We start from the raw sequence: 20,954 nt of genomic DNA on the forward strand, positions 1-20,954 counted from the left end.
CAAGTAATTCACATATCATATAATTCAGTGGTTCAACCATGCAATTATATCATGGGGAATTGTATGATAACTCCCATGTCAATTCTACAGCATCCCCCTTCCCCATGGTGAAAGGAAAAAAAAACCATTAAGATGATTTATGAGACCACAATCTGTTCGAGTGCTCTCTCTTCCCTCCAGTGTTCATTAGTTGCCCTGACATCCTCTTTCCTTTCTCATCCTCCCTCTGCCCACCCCTGTAGTTATTCCGGATATCTCCTGTCTCCAGTATAGTCATTATGCACCCACTCCTCCTGTGCTTCACACGGGGCGACACAACAGAAAACAAATTCCCACTAAGGCGATAAGAGTGAAAACATAATCGTATACAGACAAAAATAATAATGCAAAAGAAGGGACCCCACCCCACCCCCAAAATAATCAAAAAGCCAGGGAAGAAATATCTGTCATGGAACCAGTAAGAGCTGCTTGCACCAGATCAAATTCAGGTCCTGTCTGTACAATGATCAACTGGACAAGTATCGAGTTTGGTCCAGCATAATCAAGATACAGCGTTCTCTGTCAGATCGTAAGGCTGATGGCGACTCTCGCCTGTGCTTAGAGTGGACCTGCCAGTGACTCAGTCTGACCAGACAATCTGCAGCTTGAATTTGAGCTCTCACTGTGCCCCATAGACTTCCACGAATTGGGTGTTCAATGCTGCTCCGGCGCTTTTCTCCTCACCATATCTGAGTTTTGAAATTGTCATCCTTGGATCGCACAAGCTGGTGTGCTTCTCCCGTGTGGACTTAGATGACTCCTCACTTAGAAGGCTGCTTGTTTGAATACAAGCTTGTAAGACCCCAGACTCTATTCCAATTGATAGTTGGGCACCATCTGCTGTCTTCGCCAAACTCCACTGTAGCACCCTTATCTTCAGGGATTCTTTCATGAAGGTTAACAGGGTCATGATGTGAGAATTGATTCTTCCTAAGTTGGAGAAAGGTTTTATTGAGAGCAACAACTGATTCCTGGATCCATGTCTTCATTTTATTTATTGATTTTAAATAATTTGTTGTAAGTTTGGAGCCAATACATATGTCATGTCATTCCACATCTCAATCATGTCAAACATAGTTGTGCAATTTCTTTCAAACTCATAAACATTTTCCAAAACATATTTTTTTTCCTGAGCTACACTCCAAACAGAATATAACAGAATGGCCATCACAGGGTTGCTGGGCTACTATGTGTCTTAATACAGCATCCCGGGTGTTGATGTATCAAGTCCTGGTTTGTTCACCAACCCACAGTACACTGCTCTTGGTACAGCTGTCTTCTTCTACCTCAGACACCATGTGTTTTTTGGATTACGTCCTCGGGAAACATGTGTGTGGGGTAGGGTCTAGTTCACCCAGTGGAATTTCCAATGCAGCCTCTGGAGTATGGTGTGTACACCAAAGATCGGGATTCAGTGTTCTAGCGTTCTGTGGCACCCGGCCTGGGTTACTGTGATTCCTACAGGCACCCTAGGCCTGTTCTGCCTTCCCGCTGCATGTCACTAAAGATCCACCCTTCCCAATGATCTCAAGAGCATCCTCAACCTCTCTTCCTCCCATATGGAGGTCAGCCCTCCCTTCCTCTACCTGAGCAGACTTGCATGTACCTGTTCATTCAAACTTGACCATTTCCACTCCCCTCTCCTGTGCTGACCCACCCATGGGTGAGCCTTATCCTTCTAACAGGGTCCTCTCGCTCTCCGGGGACTTCACCCCAGGACAACATGGCTACCACTCAGCAGACAGCACCCTATCATTCCTTCTGCCATTTGATTTCTGTTCTTGGAAGGTGTCCTCGGGTCAAGTGACCTTCACTATACTTACCTGGAGCTGATGATGCTTGGTTCATTGGCCCTGGTGCATCCCTTTACCAACAGAAGAAGGGATGCCCTACAATCTTGAGTTTGTGTCCCCTCTGCTGCTTGTTCCCACCACAAGGGATTCATACAGTATTTGTCCTTGAATAACTTTACTCCGCATGTTGTCCAGGTACCTCCACGAGTTGAGATGTTTCATGGTTTTATTGTGGTTTTTAAGGAACATGTGGCATTTCATTGTGAGTATGTACTAAAGTTTCTTTATCTACTTGTCTACGGATGAGAATTTATTCTGTTTTCAGCTTTTTGCTATTCTGAACTGTGCTGCGATGAACATGGGAGAGCAAACATCTGTTCATGATCAATTCTTAATTCTTTGGGGTATATGTCCAGTAACAGTATTGCTGGGTCATATGGTAGTTCAATTTCCATCTATTTATGTATTGCCATGACACTTTCCATAGTGTCTGGACATAATTACAAGTCCTCCAACAATGGAAAAGAGTTACTATCCCACCACACCCTCTCGAACATTTTTTTGTGTGCTGGTATTTAGTTGGTGTTGTTTTGAATTGGGCTAAAGTAATGGAAATTAGCTGGCATATCATTGTTTTTTTGACTTGCATTTTCCAGATGACTAATGACTTGGAACATTTTCTGATGAGGTCATCTGTGAAAGTAAATTCCCTAATCATTCTTAAAAATAGTAGGAGTATAGCAATATGTTTAATATATATAATATATATAAATTATATATATATGTACAGATAAAAGATTCTGTTGAAATTTTACAAAAAACACTGGACATGAATGCTTAGCGAAAAGTGCAGGTCCCATTATTACATGCCAAGCTAAAACACTCACAAGGCAGCACATTAATAATTACCTATAGGACTTCCTGGGGTGTGTATATTGTCTTCCTTAAAAGTCTGGCCTCATTGCTTACTGGCTCTATAATATTAGGAATACGTTATGAAACTGAATTGTTATCAAATTTACATTGATTTAAAACCTATTTAGTGGATCATAAATATTTCAAATGAAATTTATTAGTGTGGTTAAAGATACTAGAATTTACTTAGAATTGTATTATAAGAATTACCCAAACAAAGCAAAATTTGTATATGACTTATAGTTAATGATAATAAAACTGTTTACATTAAACTGTTTGCATTAAATTAAAATATATTTCAATATGGTTCAATAACAAAACATGTTTGTAAAGAGACTATGATTGTGCTCCAACTTTTAGGATGATATATGAGGGTAAACTTATTTAATTTTTTTCTATATAAGTTCCAGTTTATTCATGAATATGCCTATTATAAAAAAATAAAATATGTTTCTATGATAACTGATGAATTCTACCATCTTTTCCAGAATGAAATTGTTCTGTAGTGTTATCAAGGTGCATTAATAATTATTGGTGATTAGAATGTAAAATTTAGACAATGAGAAAAGAAGAGTAGTCGAATAATATCACTTTGATGAACTGAAAAACAACACCAACTATACATTGCATGGTGGAATTTTGCAGCATCAAAACTTCTTTATTGCAAATAGCTATTTTTCAATAACATAAATTACATTTATATACATGCGGGCTTCACTCAAGGGAATGACCAGGAATTAAATTGACTACATCTGTGGGAAGAGCCAATGGTGACACTCAATATATATAACCAAAAAGGGGCAAGAACTGACTGGCACACATCATTTAAGAAACATGTAAAATTTCAGGTTGCAACTGAAGAAAATGAAAATAAGTCCATAGAGCCAAACTATGACATTGAGTATAACCCGCCTAAGTTTCAAGAACACCTCTGTTGCATCATTTATAGCGCTTTAATTTCCCATCTACTGTGCTTGATACAATAGCCTCGTGGAGCTCACAAACAATATGCACGATTAAAAGATTTATTAAGGGGGTCAACAGACTGTAATACAAGTGAGAGACACTCAGAATACAGTTGCCCTGAAGACGTTACAAAGTTCTTTCAGAGGGATAAAAAAAAAATGCCAACTGGCATTCCATTCCACTACATTCAACTCAAGATACGTTGGCCAGTGAACTCCGTATCTCAAATTAAGAGCCAAGAAGCCCCTTATTCCAGTAAGCCATTAGCAACTCAACTCCACCTCTCAGCAAGCCCAGTTACCCTAAGAAGGTGCTCACAAGCACCCTATTCTTCAAGCCAGACTTCCACCCCAAAGTCCTTAGGGTTATTTGCTCCAGGGACTGGGAATTCCATTACCTTTTGGCTTCCCTGGTTCCTGGATCTGATGTGGCTCCCCTGACTTCACAGATGTCTTCTGGTTCACGAGGTTCCCTTTTTCTTGTCCTGTATAATATTCCTAATGTCATCCCAAACCCTCCTAGTCTTTAGCCAATAACGTTCAATGTGTCAAAATCTGTGTTTGGTATGGTCTTTATCTTTAGGTGGTATATACTTTCCTGGATTGAAACTGTGCAGTATTCCCTGTTCCACTTACACAACTCACTGCCTCTTGATCCACGTACAATGTCTGCACAGTGAAGTGTTCTGCAATTCCATTCTTCTCAAGGTTATCCACAGTTTGCTATGATACATACAGTCGGAGGCCTTGGCATAGTCAATAAAACACAAGCAACATCTTTCTGATATTCTCTGCTTTGAGTCAAGGTCTATCTGACATCAGCAATGATATCCCTTGCTCCTTGTTCTGGCTTGAATCTGGCCTGAAATTTACTTTTTGTCAATGTACTGGTGCAGCCAATGTTGAAAGATTTTCATCAAAATTTTACTTATGGGAGAGATCAATGATATTGTTCGATGATTTGAGCATTTTGTTGGCCGTGCACCAGAATATATGTATATGCATTTACTTATTGTATTAGACAGAGTTCTCTAGAGAGACAAAACCAGATTGCTAGTAATTTTATATATTTATATTTATAAAGATAGATAAATAATACAAGAAATGAACAGTTAAATTATAAAGCAAGACAATGGCTCAATGCAACTCACTCCCGTGAGAGAATTGTGAGACACTGGCAGTCCTTTAAGTCTTGAGGGCCACCAGTTAGTCCTCTGTAGAGAAAACTAGGCTAATATCAGCACAGGCAGTAAACAGCAAGGCAGGTCATCAACTGTCAGCTAGGTCACCAACGGTCAGTCCCCAATTCCATAGATATACATTCCAATCGTGTGGGCTTAAAGGGATCTCAACTTACAGTGACACAGTCCACCAGCTAGGCATCCAACAGGTAGGGTAGCCTATAAATTGAGGCACAGAACAACAAGGCAGCCACACACTGGTCCGATGATCAAAGACCAAGAGACAAGAAAGGCGAGGCTCACTGAGCCATTTATCTCTCTGCCCTTCAAGTAATGCCACTTGTGTTTATCGGCCAGGCTGGCACAATAAACTAACTATCTCACTTATGTAATATACATATCTTAATATAACTATAACAAAAATTCCACATGTGGCTAAATTTAACAAGTATAAATTCTTCTTCTGTCATTTAGGTGATAGGAGTTGAAATTAAGGATGCTAACTTGAGGGGTAGGTTTTCTCTGTATTGTTCATGTGTGATGAAGGAAGGCCATTGTCTCATTTTAGCTTCTTTTCCTCTGTAATTCTCATGTGGAGTTCCATATATCCTTTCACTTATCTGGGTGCTTACTAAGTTAGTTGCTCAATATGACATTAATTAATTTATAATAAAACCTAAATTTATCTGTCACTGTCAGTTTATCATAATGGGTCACCTTGCATGTTTCTGGGATGTTGGAAGCTATGTATCCAGTGTTTCACATACTAACAGGAGCATCATGGTGAAAGTTTTCATTGTATATTCCATATTAAAAAATGTGGAAGAAGTATTAGAACACCCATTTTTGAGGAATTAGCCACTTTAAACCTTATGAATAATGGTGACAGATAACTTATCAATGATCAAAACAAACATTTCAAGATCCTGAGTTCAAGGTTGTCTGTAATAGGATATCTTTAAACCTACAAGTAAGTCCAATTAAAATAAATATGATTCAAATTTATATACTGACTGCTATAGTTACAAATGAATAAATTAATGAATTTTACAAAGTTCTTCAATATGAAATTGGCCAAACAAGCAATCAAGATGCATATATAATTACAATGATTGGGATTTGACAATTAGAAACAAAGTAAAAGGAACAGATGTAGGAACATATAGACTTTGTAATAGAAATGAAGCTGGAGAGCCAATGATAAAATTTTGTAAGATGGATGACTTCATTTTAAATTTCTCAAATACTTTTTTTCCAACAGTAAATTGCATCGATGCAACTGATCATTGTTAGATGCAAGGCCTAAGAATCAAAGTGACGACCTCTGGGAGGAGGGAGGATGGAAAGAGCAGTGTCAGCCTCCAGACCAGATCTGTGCCAAATGTAGAGAAGACTCTCAACAGCTCACATAGATCTCCATGCTCAAGCTGGATCCAATGCACAAAAGATCCACAGAGCTAAAATATGGCCATGAGACATTGACGTGATCAGGTATCAGGCATCAAAGATCCAAAACTAACAATTATATTGATATGAAAGAGGCAGGTTGGAGTGGAGACCAAAAGCCCATCTGTAGACAATTGGACATCCCCCTACAGAAGGGTAACAAGGAAGGGATGATTCAACCATGGTGCAATACAGCACTGATAAAATACACATCATTTCTTTAGCTCCTGAAGGCACACCCCCTACCCACTCCCATGATTCAGTTCTACTATGCAAATTTGGCTAGATGAGAGTACACACATTGGTACAGATGAGAGCTCTGGACATATGGAATTCAGGACAGATAAAACTCCCAGGAACAGTAGTGGGAGTATCGATATTATGAGGACATGGCAATGGTGGGGGCAGGGGGGAAAAGAGGGGACCCATTACAGGGTTGGATATATAGTCCATCCCCCAGTGTGACAAAACAGCAATGTGGGTGAAGGGAGACACTGGAAAGTGTAAGACACAAAATAAAAATGATTATATATAATTTATCGAGGATTCACGAGGGTAGAAGGTGGGGAGTTGAAAAATGGGGAGCTGATACCAAGGGCTCAAGTAGAAAGAAAATGTTTTGGAAATGTTGATGGCAACATATGTACAAGTGTGCTTAATAAAATTGAATAATTGATTGCTGATGGATATGTAAGATCCCCCAATAAAATTATTAATGAAAAAGAAAACATATAAATAAAGTAAAACTATTTCATTGAATAAACCCTTTTAAAAATTTAAAAATTAAGTATGGCCTTGAATATATACTACATAAAAATAGCAATTATCTCAAGACTAAATTTGACACATTTAACAATAATGACAATGATCCAGCAGGGCTATATGATGACACTAAGGAGGATATGCAGTGAAAAAGCAAAAGGAAAACATAAAGACAAGAAAGACTAATGTATTACGTCAGAGGGACTGAAACTGTTTTCTAGAACATACAGTATCTGAAATGAATGAAAAAAATGAAGATGCAAAAGAGTTGGAGAGAAAATGAACAAAGCAGCTCAATATATATATATATATATATACACATATAATGAATATATGTATATTATATAATGAATACATGTATATTATATAATGGATATATTACATTAGATAGTATATCTTATATAATGAATATATATTATATAATGTGTATATATATACATATATATAATGAAATGTGCAAAGACCTGGAGTCTGAAAACCCAAACAGGAAGAGCACATTGAGCTTATATCAAACTATAAGAATTGAAAAATAAAGCTAATCCTGAAGTTGAAATAGTGAAGCTTTATTTAGGCACAGTACTGTATAGTACAGAAAACCTCAATGCCATTGACATTAAGGCATTTTAAGAGGTAGCATAATGCCAAGATCAAATGGTACTGAAAAAGTGTACAAGAAGTATATGTAATCTGCAATGAAGGCATTAGCAAAAACCAAACCTCAAGGAATTAGAATAAATCCAATTAAAATATGTCAACAAGTTGATGAAGCACTGGGACTACCCACTAGCCTAGTCCACTAAGTTTGGAAAAGTACATGACTAAACCACTGGAAGAGAACCAGACTTGTGCCCATTTCAAAGAAAAATGACCCGACCGAATGTGGGGGTTATCTATCAATATGATTAATATGTGAAACATGTGTGTTTGTTGAAAAAGAGGAGAACGTGAAGCACGTGTTGATGAAGTACTTCAGCCTTCAGTATGGATTACATCTCAATCTGTAAAGACCCAGATCTCACAACTAGACTGATACAGAACAAGGTGATGTGGAGAAAAGATTGAACTTTAAGGACTTCATCTTGCTGTCTACTCAATAAAGGCTCATGGAGCACGCAGTCCAGAAACCACATGATTCAGAGCATTGGGCACATCTGCTGCATAAGATCTCTTTAAAGTGTTGAAGTGCAAGGATGTTACTTTGAGGACTAAGATGCACCTGATTCAAGTCATTGTATTCTCCATTGCATCATATGCCTGTGAAAGTTGGACATTGCATAAAAATGATCAAAGAACAATCAATGAATTTATATTGGGTTTGCTGTAGAATGATATTGAAAGTACTTCTCACTTTTTTAAACGACAGTAAAAAGAAATCTGTCTTTCAAAAAGTGGAGCCAGAATCAAGAATAAAGAGACTTGGTCGCATATACTTTGAGCATGTTGTCAGGAGAATCCAGAACTAAAGAAAGGCATTGTTTTTGATATATTAGAGAGTCGTGGAAAGAAAGGAAGATCTCCTACAACAGGGGTTCATATGGTGGCTCCAGTGAAGGTCTCAAACATGAAAATGATTATGAGCACAGTGTAAGACTGGGTGATTTTATTTGTTATTTTATAAATTGCATTCCTATGGGTCAAAACCAACTTGATGGAACCTACCATAATAATATTATTAATGATAATTCAAGTAAAATTTTTTGAAGATAAATTTAAAAACGGCTACAACATTATATTGACCAGGAGTTATCAGAAATTTCAGCTAGATTCACAAGAGAACTTGCAATGTGGGATGTTATTGCTAAGATCAGGTGGATCTGGGCTAAAGTAGAGAATGCCAGGAAATATTTACTTGTACTTTATTGACTGTGCTTAGGAATTATACTGAATCATAAAAGCTATAGATATCCTTATGAATATAGATATCCTTATGGAGAATATAAATTCCATAGCACTTAATTATGCTTCTGTGGAACCAGGATATGAAACAATATATATTCATTTCAATAGAACACAGAAATGTTGCCTGATTTTAAATCAGGAAAATTATGTCTAAGTTTTGTATCCTTTCACCATAGACAATAAGATAATTCACCATAGCTAAAGAGATAATTCAAGAATTTGGATTATATAAGAAGAATAGGGTATCAAGATTGGAAGATGATTTTTTTAACCATCTTTTTTTTAAAACATTTTATTAGAGGCTCATACATCTCTTATCACAATCCATACATATACATACATCAATTGTATAAAGCACAGCTGCACATTCTTTGCCCTAATCATTTTCTTTTTTTTCTCTCTCCTCTTTTCTTTTTTTTTTGCATTTTATTAGGGGCTCATACAACTCTTATCACAATCCATACACATACATACATCAATTGTATAAAGCACAGCTGCACATTCCCTGCCCCAATCATTGTCAAAGCATTTGCTCTCCACTTAAGCCCTTTGCATCAGGTCCTCTTTTTTTTTCCCTCCCACCCCGTTCCCCTCTCCCTCATGTGCCCTTGGTAATTTATGCATTGCTGTTTTGTCATATCTTGCCCTACCCGGAGTCTCCCTTCCCCCCCTTCTCTGCCATCCATCTCCCAGGGAGGAGGTCACATATGTGGATCCTTGTAATCAGTCCCCCCTTTCCAACCCACTCACCCTCCACTCACCCAGCATTGCCCCTCACACCCTTGGTCCTGAAGGTACACCCTGGATTCCCTGTGCCTCCAGCCCCCATATGTACCAGTGTACAACCTCTGCCCTATCCAGCCCTGCAAGGTAGAATTCAGATCATGGTAGTTTGGGGGAGGAAGCATCCAGGATCTGGGGGAAAGCTGTGTTCTTCATCGGTACTACCTCGTACCCTGACTGACCCATCTCCTCTCCTAAACCCCTCTATGAGGGGATCTCCAGTGGCCGACACTTGGGCCTTGGGTCTCCACTCTGCACTTCCTCCATTATTCAATATGGTATACACACACACACACACGCATATATACATATACATATATATCTATTTTTTTTTGCATGATGCCTTATACTTGGTCCCTTTGGCACCTCGTGATCGCACTGGCTGGTGTGCTTCTTCCATGTGGGCTTTTTTTTGCTTCTGAGCTAGATGGCCACTTGTTCACCTTCAAGCCTTTAAGACCCCAGACACTATCTCTTTTGATACCCGGGCACCATCAGCTTTCTTCACCACATTTGCTTATGCACCCATTTGTCTTCAGCGATCCTATCATGGAGGTGTGTAGCCAATGATATGATTTTTTGTTCTCTGATGCCTGATAACTGATCCCTTCAGGACCACTCGATCACACAGGCTGGTGTGTGGGGAATGATCAAGAGTAAGGTTGTGTAGAGAAGAGGTATAGCTGTAGCCCAGGTGGTGACGGAGCATGGTAGTAGCGCAGGAGGAAAGTCAAGGGAGATGGAGGAAAGAGCTAGAAGTCAAAGGGCATTTATGGAGGTCTAGACATAGACATGTACATGAAAATATGTATAGGAGGATGGGGAAATAGATCTATGTGTCTATATTTATAGGTTAAGTATTAAGGCGTCGGAAGGACCTTGGGCCTCTACTCAAACACTCCCTCAATGCATTAATACTTTCTTTTATTAAATTGGATCTCTATGATGCTCACTCTCCTGACACATCTGGTAAAGCCAAAGTGGGTGAACAAGTAAATGTGGTGAAGAAAGCTGATAGTGCCCGGCTACCAAAAGAGATAGTGACTGGGGTTTTAAAGGTTTGAAGATAAACAAGCGGCCATCTAGCTCAGAAGCAACAAAGTCCACATGGAAGAACCATCTTTAATGTACAAATGACACAACTTTACTTGCTGAAAGTGAGTAGGGCTTGAGCACTTGCTTAAGAAAATCAAAGACTAAAGTCTTGAAAAAAAAGACAATTTAAAGAAAAATATAATCTTCAAACTGAACAAATGACAACATCAGAAAACTTGATTAAAATTATAGTTATCAAGCATTACATTTTCCGTGAAACCACAAGTAATGCTCACATTGTATTATATTGCAAACATCTGTAGCAGAAGACTTCTTGAATGTGTTAAATTCATCTGTTCCAAGCCATGGTGTTTTGAATCACCTCTTGTACATGTTAAATCTGGTCAATAGATTTTAAAATGAGATGAATAAAATTGTATGATTTCTATGTCTGTATTGGAATGAAAGTATTAGGGAGGAATATTTCAAGTACCAAATAATGCCAGAGGAACAAATAGAGGATGGTCAGAAAGCTCCTAAGAAGATAGAATGTCTAATATGTCATCTCACATACTTTGTACATCGTTTCTGGAGAGTCAAATTGCTGGAAAATTGCATCATGCTTGGTAAAACAAAGGGTCACCAAAAAAGAAGGAATATTTTTCATTAGCTTGACCCCCACAATGAGTACAATGTGCTCAAACATAATCACAATTGTGAAGATGACACAAGACCTGATCGTGTGTACATCTGATGACCGTGTATACATCTGATTGTCCCTTTAGTCACCAATGACTAGATAGCACCTAAATCAACAGCAGCAGCAGCAACAAGAACAACAGCACTTCCTTGGTAAAATAAAGTGAACCGTATCCAAATAACTTTATAGTCACATGTATATGGGCTAGGATTCTCAACACATATTTTGGGGTAAAACAATTCAATCCATAGCAATAGCTTTATGGACAATCCATGTCCATTAAGCTTAATAAATACAGGCTCAAGTATAAGTGACGTTTCTCAAGAAAGTATCACTATGGAATCTTTCTGCCCCCTGTGTTGATGTTAGGTGCCATTGAGCCACTTATGACCACAGAGCCTTTCTGCACAACAGAATGAAACACAACAGGGTCCTGAGGTGCCCTTACAATTGCAGTTATGCCTGAGCCCCTTGCTGCAGCCACAGTGTCAATCCATCTGTTGAGGGCCTCCTCTCCTTCACTGCCCCTCCTCTTCACCAACATGATGTACTTATGAAGGGAGTGGTGTCCCGGATAATATCTTCAAGTATCCACAATATTGTGGATAGAGAGAATTAGAGAAACTATTTAGTGGAGATTTATCTAGATGCTTCAATAATATATTGGAATTCACACCATGAGACTTACACCATGATTGTTAAAATATAATCAAGGAATGAAGATCCATTTTATATATTTTTATTTCTATATTAAGGTCTGATATAGAAGAGAATGTTGCTAAATGAAAGATTAGAGCTGAGAGTCAGAAAAAAAGCCTGGCGATTACTTCCAATAAATCAGCCCAAGGACGCTCTGTTCTACAATGACAGGGATGGGTTATTGTGATTCAAATTACCTTTTTAAACTGCTAATGTTATCAAGGTGTTTCCAAAAGTTGAGGGAAACTTCCATTATCTTTTCATACAAAGTTTCTATAAACTCTCAAATATCTTATGCGTCAGAATCAGCAGTGTTGTTTTTGGATGATTTGAGCTGGTTCCAACTCACCGTGACCCTATGAAGAACAGAAACACACAGTCTCGCAGTTTCCTTAGCCCAGTGATGCAGCTGCAGTTGTCGTCCCATCTTGTCAAAGACCACTGTGTTCGTCTGGGAAGAACAGAGAAACAAAATAATGGACACATATATGTGGATAAGAAAGAGCTTTGTATACAAGAGCAATTGAATAGTCGGTAAACATCCCAGCCCAGTCCAGATCTTCCATAAGTGTGATATTAGCCAATATGTCCAATACCAATATATACAGTCATCCGTTTCAGACACATGCAACACATGCAATGACGCCAAATGCAGGAAGATCACGGGCCAGTGGGTGAAAATCTTGTGGATCCAGTGGCAGTGGAAGCATCTCAGCACTGGCAGGGGTCTCCATGTGGCTCCTCCTGCTCCAGGGCTCTAGCCTAGTTTCTTGTGTCTTTTCAACAGGAATGTCTCACAGGGAGTATGTGTGTCCCACCTCCAGTGAGCTATTTATCTCAAATGATGTCATCAAGCTGTGATCTAATAGACAGGCTAAACTCCACCCCTTCACTCTTAAATCTCAAACTGACAGCAGATTATGTAACCACCACAGACCACTGCTTGGCAAGTTGACACTTTCACACAACTCTTCTGCCAAATATAATTTTCAAACTATAATAAAATCATATCTATAACAAGATGAAACTAAAATGCACACAATTCAATATGTGCCACCTCATTTAAACAAAAACATTCTGTAACTGAACAAAACAAATAACATCCTATGCATAGCAATGGCTATGTTATATTGTTAGTTAACAATTGCTAACTAACACCTACACCTTAATCTCTTATAATCCTATGAACATATTCCCCCACCTATGAGAGTTTATAAGCCAACCACTTCATGCCTTTAACCCCCCAATTTTGGGTATCCAGTTTTTATTCTGTCCGCTTACATCAATCCAGTGCTCTGAGGAAACAGTCATATTCTTTGATGCGAAAAAAATCTTCATTCCAAAAAAATTTTTAAAAAATCTTCATTCCAGTTTGGACCTTGTGCAGTCCACATGTAGAAGCAAAGTCAAATCAGGACAGACCTGCCATAAAGTCAGCAGCAATATGTATCTGTTCACTGGCTCAAAAATCTTCTCTCCATCTGGTTGGACTCTGGTAAGCTCAGTGTGGGCTGCCTCACTTAGCCTCACGGGGTTCACATTGGCCTTTGACCATGGGCCCCATCACAAATTCTCAACAACCCAAGTTCCCTTGGGTTAGGTCTTGCACTTCAGACCAGTCAACCTGTTCCCATCTTCTCCTCTAGCTCTTGTAAACCAAGTCAATGGGTGTCAGTGGCCAGACTCAACTCGTTTCTACATTGTTGCTCTTCTTTCACTTCCACTCAACAAGTGGATGCAGATGCTCGCCTGGAGCACATTTCAGCCTGCCCACAGGCTCCTCTTAACTGTTCAGTCCTGGAGCAGAGAGTTTCTTCATGGCTCTAGAATTTTTCCAGCTTCTGACAAAATCCACTAGTCCAAGATAAAAAAAGCCAAAGAGTTCTTTTTTCTTCCCTCTGTCAACAGCCCCCTAGGCAAGTCTCTTGAATGCAAATGCCCTGAGTACTCCAAAGTACTGGGTGGGGCTTATGTTTTTAGAGCCTTCTTGGCAGATGTGTCCTAACCTGTTTAAAGATTCCAATTTTAATGGCTGAAGGCAAGGCTTACAAATTCTCTATGTTCATACTTTCCAATAATCATGTCTATCCATCATTATATCAATAACAATAAGCAGAAAAAGCAATACAAATAAAATAGAATCAGATCTTAAACTCAATTCTTAAAATAGTCAAGTTCAATTCTTACCTTTCTTATTTTAATCCTTATTGACACCATTCTATTGATGTAAAATATAGGATTAGGCCTCTGAGTGCATAAAGCTATAGGCAGACTGTCAGCCACTTTGATCCTGTGAGCCATTTTCACTAAGAAACTCTAACAAGGGGCGATTTTGTACCCTGAGCTCAAAATATACATTAATCACATTCATTTTTGTCATTTCACACAGGAATAACCAAGGACAACAATCAAACAAAATCATCAAAGCATTAACTTCGCATATTCTTTCAAGAAACAATCCAGTAAACTGCATGGCCATATCTGACCTCTGAGTAGCCAAAGAAGAAAAAAAACTATTATGAGGCAGAGGTCAAATAAACATCCACAGTCCACCTTTATGCTTTGTTTCTCTAGTATCCCACTCCCAATGTGTTAGTTTGGGTAGAATAAGCAATCTCATATACACATACAATACAAGAGCAATTGAATTTTGAGAATACATCCCAGCCCAGTCTAGATCAAGTCCATAAGTCCAATATTAGCCCATATGTCTGATAACAGTCTAGAAAGTCCTCTTCAGACTCACACAACAAATGCAATGATGCGAAATGCAGGAAGATCATAGGTCAGTGGGTGGGAAGTTTTTTGGATCAGCGACAGTGGAATCATCTCAGGGTTCTCAGGGAGCTCCACCCGGCTCCTTCAGGAATGTCTCCCAGGGGTGTGGGGTGTCCCATCTCTAGCAGGCTATTTATCTCCTTAGCACCTCCAAATGAGGCCATCACACTGTGGCCTGATTGACAGTCTAGACTCCACCCCTTCACTCACATTGACACCAGATTATGTAACTATCACAGTGTTCCTCTTTTCACTGTCCTATTACCTTGCCAAGCATAATGTGTACTTCTCCTGTGACTGGTCTCTCCTGACAAGATGTCCATCCTTGCCAATAAGGAAGCTTCTTCCAATAGAGATTTGTTTGTTCTTTTAGATGCCTTTGGTACTTTCAATATCAATAGGTGTGGCTTTTGTTAGATATCTGTTTGCTGCCTCTTTATCTATATGAACTGCTACATACTTACTATTTTAAACTGTATAAAAATAAAAAAAATTTCTCTCCATATTTAGATATTAACCCTTTTGAAAAAATTTAGCTGATTCAGAGATAGGGTTACATTTTTAGATTTAATAATTATAATAATACTTATATTCATTTCTGCAAATTATGCCTATATTATTATTTCTAACACAAAGTTTTTTTAATGTATTCTCTTTTGAAAGAATCACATTCTGTGTTATAAATATGAAAATTACATAATTTATGAGTGTATTGACTTTTTAAAATGAACATCAGACTGTATTGACTAAAATGTATACCTTCATCCTACCAACTTGGGAAATAATTAACCTCGATATTCATTGAAAATTTAAATCAATAAATGCATCACTATGTATTATTAAGAATTGCGAGGAAAAAGCAAGAAACATGAATGTGGCCATTTTGTGAACTGCTTTCATGTTTTAAAGATTTATTTAAGCATTTAATTTCACAAAGTAAGAAGATTTAATATTATATAGTTTAGCTGAATTATCTGCTTTGATAGCAAGAGATTATAGCCATTGGATAACACATGCAAATCTAAACTTATCAACATCAATATATCCAGATTTTTTCCTAATTGAGAAGTAAATTTTAATAACTCACAAGGTACAATTAATTATGCAACCCTAAATTTCATATCCACTTGAAGTTATGCTTTAAGTAATAGAGTCTACTCATTAAATAGAGAATAGACCTTCATCTCTAATTAGCAATGTATGTAAACCTGTTGGATGACTTGTTTTCTGATGGTTACCTTTTGTCTGTTATTTGGGCACTTCAATTTAACAATAAAAACATTGATGTCTACTATCAAGATCTGGAAGAAATGGAAAGAAAATGTAATGCCTCCCTTACACTCAAGGATATTACAATACACTTGGAGTATAAAATTAAACAATAAAAATATGGGTTTTTTTTTCTGTATATGAAAATCTAGGATAGCCAAATGTATAGTCAGTAACTGGATTAATAATTACCTAGGAACATGGCAGGGGAGGCTATTGGGGAGATAGGAGAATAATAACAATAACTACAAGAAAGAAGAAAATATTATAAAATTGATGGTGGTGATAATTGTACATTTCTTTTAAGATGCTAGAGCAAAAATAAAAAAAAGATGCTAGAGCATTGAATTGTATGGCATGCAAATTATATGCCAATTAAAAATGTTGCCAAAATAAAAAAATATATATACAAGTTATATATTACACAGAACACAAAATATACAAAGTGTATACTATTATTTAAATAAACTATAAGGGCCTCTAGAGAGTTTTAAAGCATTAGCATTATAATAAAGAAATTATTTGTATAGATCTATAAAACTGAGTGAACTTTCAAAAGCTATAAATGAGTATGGTTGGGAAGACCCTGCGTCCAGAGAGACAAAACGGAATGCAGCAATATCCAGAGGCTCTAAGTATGTTCTTATTGTATTTTATATTGTATTTATATTACAATACAGAATTGTATTGTAGCGGAAATAAATGGTCAGGAATGATTTTTAAAACCTGGAAGTAGATTTTGAGCAATAAAATAATTTTTATATGTCCTGGATATCCTGCGTTTCCAGTTCCCATCTCTACCGCTGCGCATCCTCTGGTCTAACCAGGTTTGCAAGGTAGAATTGGTATCATGATAGTGGGCAGGAGGAAGCATTTAAGAACTAGAGGAAGGTTGTGAGTTTCATTATTGCTACACTGAATCCTGAGTGACTGACTCATCTCCTCCCCTCTACCCCTCTGCAAGGGATGTCCAGCTGTCTACAGATGTGCATTGGGGGTTCCCATCACGTGCTCCCCTCATTCACGATGATATGATTTTTTCCCCCATACTTTGGTGCTTGATACCTGGTCCCCTTGACCCTTCATGATCACACATGTTGGTGTGCTGCTTCCATGTGGGCTTTGTTGCTTCTGGGCTAGATGGCTGGTTGTTTACTTTAAAGCCTTTAAGACCCCAGACGCTATATCTTTCACTAGCCGGACACCATCAGCCTTTTCGCCACACTTACTTTGCACACATTCATCTTCAGTGTTTATGAGGGGAATGTGATAACACAATGATGGTTTTTGTTCTTTGGTGTCTGCTACCTGATCCCTTCAACACCTCGTGATCACACAGGCCTGTGTGCTTCTTCTCTGTGGGCTTTGTTGCTTCTGAGCTAGATGGCCACTTGTTTGCCTTCAAGATCCCAGATTGTATATCTTTTGATCGCTGGGCACCATCAGCTTTCTTCACCACATTTACTTATGCACCCACTTTGTCTTCAGTGATCATGTAGGGAAGCTGGGCATCACAGAATGACTGTTTAGCAGAGCAAAGTGCTCTTGTATTAAGGGAATGTGCGTGAGGAGGCCCAATGTCCACCTGCTACCATACTACTAACCCTATAAATATATGCACATAAATCTATTTCCTCCATAATTATAAATATATTTGCATATATACATGTCTGTATTTAGGCCTCTATGTATGCTGTTTGTCTCCTACTCCTTTCCTCTATTTCCTATGCGTTCCTCCTGTCCCACTACCATGTTCAGTCTTCATTCTGGTTTCAGTAATTCCTCTCAGTTACCTCGCCCTTGGTCCCTCCCTGTCAGTCCTCTCATCCCCTCCCTCCACTGGTTTTGAACCACTCATTGTTTCCTTGTCCCTGGGTTTGCAAACTCCTCCTCCCTTCTCCCACCTCCCACACTGTCATGTCCCTCCTGGACCATTGGTCCCTTTACTTTCTCCCCACATTTTTTTATCCAGCCTATTTTATCTAGATGGATCTGCAGGGATCATAATATATGCATAAAATTGTGATGGCTTCCAGAGCACCAATCAAAGTGGCACGGAAGAACATGGTGATGACGGCAGCAACACTGACGAGCTAGCAAAGAGAGTGGCAATACTGAGAGGGAAGGGTGGGTAGAAAGGGGGAATGGATCACCAGGATCTACAAATAACCTCCTCTCTGGGGGATGGGCAACAGAAAAGTGGGTGAAGAGAAATGCCGGGCAGTGTAAGATAAGATAAAACAATAATTTATAAATTATCAAGGATTCATGAAGTAGGGGGGAGTGGGGAAGGGGGGAGGGATAAAAGGAAAATGAGCTGATTCCAGGAAACCAAGCGGAAAGCGAGTTTTGAGAATGATGAGGGCAATGAATTTGTAATTGTGCTTTACACAATTGATGTATGTATGGATTGTGATAAGAGTTGTATGATCCTCAATAAAATTATTAAAAAAAAGAATTACACAAGCACTCATTGTATATATTAATGGTTTTCTATGCTTTAACTATGCAATCCTAAATTTAAAGTTCTTTATGATTTAATCATAAATTTATTATTTAAAAGAATGTTTTAAAGTCATGATAAATAAGTAAAACATTAAATATTACAATATTGAAACATATTTTATAATATGTTACACTCCAGGAATTTATGATAGAGAACAAAAATGTTATTTTATGCATAGTGGACAAAGTATAAGTAAAATAAAAGACCAGTGCATCTGTGTCAGTGTTTGCCACATGTTGGCTAATGGCTTGGTAGACAGAAAAGAAGCAAGATCCAGATTTAGTAAAGCTCACTTGCCATGAAGGAGATTCTGATGCAGAAATCCCCACGGAAGGTTTCAGAAACTAAATCTTTAAAGGAGCAGATAACATCTCTGGAGAGGCTGGCTGGTGGCTTGAACTGCCAACCTTTCAATTACCCTCCTAAACTGCAACCAAAGTCTTTTAAGTTTTCTTGTTCTCTATCCCAAAAGTAATAAAAAATAAAATTGAAGTAAATAATTACAGGAAATTCAGTAGAGGTAGTCTATTAGTTAGAAAACGCCAGCTTAGGAATAACACCATTGTCCTTTTAAGCAAGATGTTGAAATTATTAGAACAGAGTCAGTTATGATTGTTTTTTCCAGTAAATATATTAGAAAAATTAATGGGTGGAGGGTCAAGACAGTAGACTCAGAAGGTTCAGGGAACCTTTTCAGAAGGCTGGTGCACAATATTGGGTTATTTGCAGACTGTGGATAGATATGCATATTCAAAAACATAGTCAGCACCCTTCTGCAAGCACCGTGCAGATGTTGCCCACTGATTAGAAGCCACACTTCAATGCTATGTAAAATTTCTCTCACTTTGAAATGATTGGACCTAGCCCTACTTATAACAACTACTTCATCATAATCACCTTTACGTTCTGTTTGTGCATCTTTCAAATCTTTGGAAAGTGTTTGAGTCTCAGTCTCTCTCTGTCTCTCTCCACCTCTGTCTTTTTTTTCCCCCTGTAAAGACTAAGAATAATAAGCAACTATTGTACTGACCTACGAATTATTAATGGCAGACTTGGAAACTGATCTTGTAACAACCCAGGTACTTCCTTTATTATTAAAATATAACAACTTGAAAAAATAATTCATTGTTCAATAAAGAAAGGGAAGAGATGGGAGAAAGATAAATGAAAATAATTCAACTCTAGATCAGTTGAGTGTGAGTGCAATTCCCGTAAGCTCTTAGGAAACTGAAAGCACACACTGGGTGACTGCACCCCAGAGAGGCAAACTTACCCGAAGTGATACTGGTGCCACTGGATTGTGGTATTTGGATGAATGATAGCGTCATTCACTGTGATAGAGAATCAAAACACGAAAAGAAAAGAAAAAGTCTAAGGAGGGAGGAACATGATTTCAGTCTTAGGAACATATGCGAAATTTTCAAGATTGATACAAGTATGTGGATGCTCTAAAGGTTTATTTCTAAAGTAAGTCTGGGATGGATGCAGAAGTCTGTACATGTTCCTCATAACATAGTCATCAGAGCTTCAACAGCAAGGACTTTGTTAAGCAACAATACAAAGTTCAAAAGAAATCTCCCAAGCATGGTTACAGATAGTGAGATAAAGACAACAGAAAGATAAAGAAAAGTCAAGTCAGTGTTGTAAGGAAGCCAGGGGAGGGTGATGTCACAGAATTGTTTCAAGAAAAAGTCAACGGGGGTCAGTAAATGCTGAGATATCAATTAAGAGACTATTGACTACTGGCTTTTCAGAGGAAGAAATCAATGGAAATGTTAGCAAAGCCATTTCAGACAAGTGATGGAGGAAGAAAATAGATGGTAGGAGGTTAAAAAGCAAGAGCCAGGGTGGGGAAATGGAGCCAATCACAGGTATCCATTTCATGAAGTGTTTTAGATGGGAAAGTGGGAGTGCTACAACTGAGAAGCAGATCATTAGAAAAGTGCATTTGTTTTTCATTGGAATATTGAACATAGTCAATGGAAATGGATGTGAACAAAAGGGAACAGTTGAAATTAATGAAACTGCATTCAATATGCTATAGGCTATTACAATAGAAGAGTGATACTATGGGAAGCTTCTTTTTGAAAATTAAAATGCAAAGACAAAATGGTCATTTAAAAGACAAAAGATAAGGCAAATTATGCTTCAATCATTAGTATTCTTATACTTTAAGGCTTATCA

This window comes from Tenrec ecaudatus, chromosome 2, assembly GCF_050624435.1.
Source record: "Tenrec ecaudatus isolate mTenEca1 chromosome 2, mTenEca1.hap1, whole genome shotgun sequence".
NCBI lineage: Eukaryota > Metazoa > Chordata > Mammalia > Afrosoricida > Tenrecidae > Tenrec > Tenrec ecaudatus.